This window comes from Gossypium arboreum, chromosome 13, assembly GCF_025698485.1.
Source record: "Gossypium arboreum isolate Shixiya-1 chromosome 13, ASM2569848v2, whole genome shotgun sequence".
NCBI classification, from domain to species: Eukaryota; Viridiplantae; Streptophyta; class Magnoliopsida; order Malvales; family Malvaceae; genus Gossypium; species Gossypium arboreum.
In genome coordinates, this window is record NC_069082.1 from 21,859,287 (window position 1) to 21,864,089 (window position 4,803).

Consider the following 4,803-nt stretch of genomic DNA (forward strand, 5'->3'; position numbering starts at 1 on the left):
CCTTGAGTGATCGAGCCTCCTGAAGAATATGTGTGCATTGTGGATTTAACCCGGACGGGTAATCCAACTAGGGTCTAAATTTAGCCCAGACTGGTAATTCAGATCGAGATCATTACGGGTGTTTGCCGTTGTAAGGGATTTAGCCTAGACTATTCACCCTATGAGTTTACATTGTGGGGGATTTAGCCTGGACTGGTAATCCCGCTGTATGATGTGAGGTTCGCGGTAGTGCATACTTGAGATGATCGCTCTTATGACTTGACGGTAAATAGATAATCCATCGACACTTTTGAGAAACTCAACGGGATTAACATGAGATATAAAAATGAAAATGTTGAATGATGAGCTCATCTAAGACAAATTACATGGTGCATTGTTATAAGACTAACTTGTTGATTGAGTTCATGTGATAGGGAAACTATTTCATGTTTGTTGGTTTTATTACCTAATATGGTTGCATGCTAATTAATCAGTAAGTTTACTTTCCAGTTATTCAGGCTTACTAAGCATGTCAATGCTTACCCCTCTCTTTTCCCTGTCTTACAGAGCTCGTGGACTCACAAAGATTGGGAGACGGTTGGAGAGTCAACACACTATCATCTTGTCTAGCTTTGGTATATAGATACTCTTATTTTGTTCAATGACATGTGTAGGCCTTTTGTTAATTTGTTATATGTGTCATTTGATTAGCCAATATGAATGCTTATAAAAGTATACATATTCACTTGTATATGGCCATGGAAATTGGCTCATGTTGGTGTAGGTTATGACTTGCCAAATTGTGCATGTTATGTTCTAATGTTCTTGTGATGATTAAATATGGTGTATTACAATTAGTCATATGTAGCATGAACAAATCACATAGGGTGGTTAGGCCACAATTTTGGCAATGAGTTAAGATAACGAGCCAATCTTAATTGAGTCACAAGTCATGGAAATCCTTAAGATAAAGGGGACAACCTAGGATGTATAAAGACCGATGAGATGAGGTTTACATGCAATGAGGTATATTAAGGTCATTTAAGAGTATAATTAGACCATGTTAAGTGTTATTGGAAACTATAAGTGGATATGGTTATTAGAGGGTGACCTAAGGCTTGGAAAATGGCCTAACAAGGTCCATACAGGTGGACACACCAACGTGTGTCTAGGCCATGTGTGACACACGGACCGTCCTATGGGCGTGTGAAATGGCAGTGTGTCCTCTGTACCTAAAAATATTAAGTTAGAATGCATGGTAGTAAGCACACAGGTAGAGACACGACCGTGTGTCTCAATCATACAAAGGGCACGGCCTAGCACACGGGCGTGTGTTTGGCCGTGTGAAAACCCCTGTAGGTTCGAAATATAAAATAAATTCAATTAATTCCACACGGGTAGGAGACACGGGCATGTTCCAAAGCACACAGGCGTATGGATTGCCTATACAAGGGCGTGTGAGGCTTAACTTAGAAAATTTTTCAATAACTTTCTCAAGTCCTCGGTTTAGTCTCGGACCTTTCTCAATGTATGTTTTGCGCCTCGTAGGCCCATAATAAGGACACTAAGATGTTGTTTGATTGGATTCAAATTGGAACAAAATTTTATAACCCGTATTTCCCAAAAATGTTCGAGTACATGTCTGGTAACGCCTTGTACTTGATCCCTGTAATGGCCTAAATTCAAGGTTATCGGAACAATGGTTTCGTAACCATAGATCCGATTTAAAGAAAAATTTATTTTAATATTTTTGCTTGAAAATTTATATGATAGGAAAATCGTATGAAAATATTGATAGGAAAATTTTATCGATTTAGTGATTAGTTAGAAAAAGAAATTATTGAAGAAATTGGGTAAAATAAGGTATCGGGACCTCTATCTCAGAAACCGAAGTCAAAAATAATTTTATAAATATTTATGAAATGTTATTAATGTGGTATTAAAATTTCGTTAGGAAATTTTAATGTTTGGGTAGTCAATTAAATGAAAAGGACTGAATTGTAATACGTGTAAAAGTTGCTAGAGTGATTAAATAGCTTATTAGTCTAATGAGAAAGGATTTAAAAGGCAATTAGACCCAAAAGTTATTTGGGCTGGCGGCAAGGGTATGCAATCAGCAGAAAAATTGATAAATTAATGGTAAAATTGGAATATTGCAAAATTAACTAAATAAAACTAGGACTAAATAGGAAATATCTAGATTTCTCTTCATTTCTCTTCAATTCCAGCAGCTAAAAACGCCATAGGAGGGTTCTCTAAGCTGGTATTTCATAATTTTGCACCAAGTGAGTTAATCCTTGCCTTTTCTTGTAATTTTGTGTTTCTAAGACTTTTACAACTAGATCCTACTATTAAATTCATTAGTTTTTGATTTCATGGATGAAATTTAAAGTCACCATGGTTGAGTTCTGTAAGTTTATGATGAAATAGAATGAAATTAAAGCTTTAATTTGTTTATGAGATGATTTTATTAGGCAATTTCAATGGAAATTGATTTTGGGACCTAATTGTGAAAATGTTTGGAATTAAAGTCTATTGCTGAAATTCTGATTCCTAAAGGTTGTAAACTAGTTTAAGGTGATAGAATAAAATGTTAATTGAGAAAAGCAGCTCAATTGAGAGGCTAATTGAGTAGGGACGAAATTATCATTTATTAAAAGCTTAGGGGAAAAATGGTAATAAACAGCTTGCACTAAAACAGTTTGGACAGCAGCAGTAGACTAACTTTGAAAAATCACCAAAAATTGTAGGAATCGAATTAGAAGATGAAAAAAATATGTAATTAAAGCTTATTGAGTCTAGTTTCTCATAGAAGAAATATTGTAAGCAATGGATTTGTAAATTTTGAGATATAATGAATTTTGTGAGACAAGGTCAGAATGAATCCGGGTTCCCCTGTTCTGACTTTGAAAAATTATAAAAAATTGAATAAAAATAATTAGGGACTTAAATTTATATGTATAGAATTATGAATGAGTCTATTTTAATAGAAACAAACAATAACATCATTTGAATTTTGTATAAAGAGATAATTTATTTTAGTGAAGAAGGGTCAGAACTGTTAGACAACAGAACAGGGGTGACTTTGAAGAATAAACTGTACTGATTGGCTAAACCAAAATTCTGAAAATTTTATGGTAAAAATATATATGAGTCTAGTTTCAGGAAAATTAACGGATCTTAATTTGGAGTTCTGTAACTCAAGTTATAAATAATTTAGTGACTATGACTCAAGTAGACAGCTTTGAATGAACTATAAATGATAGTTGAATTATAGAGAATGTTGCATATGAACATGAAATGTATTAAATTGATAATTAAATTTATTTATTTAGATCCAGAAGATTCAAATACGAAGCTAGATCGAGGAAAGGAAAAAGTTCGGGATTAATAGATTTTTACTGTTTACAAACAAGTATCAAGGTAAGTTCGTGTAACTTGAATTATATTCTTAAATTACTTGAGATTGTATGTTTTTGATATGAATATGATTTGAATGTTCATTGTATGAAAATTTATGAAACATTGATATATTTGATAAAATGGGAAGAAATCCCGTTTGAATGAAAGGAAAATTCGATGGATTTCTGAAAAGGAATTGACGGTAAAAAGGATCTAGCCCGGACGGGTGATCCTATCCTGATATAGCCCTCCCGAAGAATATGCGTAAAATGGATTTAGCCCGGACGGGTAATCCGAATTAGGGTCTGAATTTAGCCTGGACTGGTAATTCAGATCCAAGCTCATTAGAGTAATTGTCGTTGCGAGGATTTAGCCTGACCGGTAATCCCGACAATACTCTATGAGTTTATATTGCGTGTGATTTAGCTCGACTGGTAATCCCGCTGCAAGGTTGAGGTTCGCGGGAGTGTGCTCTCTGAAATGGAAATGTGCGCACATGAATATGAATTGACGGACCCGGAATTGTACACTAAAAGTGTACCTCTGAAAATCCATTGAAATTCCGATAAATTCAACGGGATAAATATGAAAAATAATAAGGGAATGAAAATCATGGTATTGATGAGTACATCAATCATGGTATATATATATATTATTGATACATGGAAATTATTGTACTAACTTGAATGTTGAGTTTGTGCATGTTAGGGTAATAATGCATTGAATGGATATATGAATGTTTATTATATTGTATTGAAAATATTAGGTAAGTATAATTCTTGTTACATGAGCTTACTAAGCACAAAGTGCTTACCCCGTTTCCTTTTTCCCTGTTTTGTAGTGTTAAGAGCTCGGAGGTCGGATTTGGTCGGAGACACATCACACTGTCAACCTCAGGATTTCGGTATATAAAGAAACTTTATTTTGGAAATCAATGACATGTATAAGCTAACAAAGTAAATGTTAACGTGAAATGAATGTAAAGTTAGCCATTAGTATGGTTAACAAACCTGGTTATAGATATGTGATGATGTTATTTTATATAAATGCATGAATCTATCATGAAAATATGTTAAATTGATTTGGTTGATGTGGATTGGTCTCGATTTAATATTACAGGGAAGGTTAGATATTTATAAAAGGGCTATATTGAATATAAAAAAAAAATTAATTCGTAAACTCCGGTAATGCCTCGTACCCTATTCCGGCAATGAATACGGGTATGGGTATTACAATCCCAATCTTGGGTACGAGTAAGGGGTGTTAACAACTCCCGATCAACATTCCTTTAGTGGATGCTCTGGTACAAATTCCAAGTTATGGGAAATTTATGAAAGACCTCTTGTCCAAGAAGAAAGAGCTCACTGATATTGAAACTATTGCACTCATAAAAGGCTGTAGTGTTGTTTTGACAAACAAGTT

General features: G+C 34.2%; 1 long non-coding RNA gene across 1 annotated transcript; it reads left to right on the forward strand.

The window, feature by feature from the left end:
- Positions 1–3,308: 3,308 nt before the first annotated feature.
- LOC128286503 (uncharacterized) lies at positions 3,309–4,458 on the forward strand. Its single transcript, XR_008277084.1, has 2 exons — positions 3,309–3,402; positions 4,223–4,458. It is a non-coding gene; the product is annotated as an uncharacterized LOC128286503 (long non-coding RNA).
- The last annotated feature ends 345 nt before the right edge of the window (positions 4,459–4,803 follow it).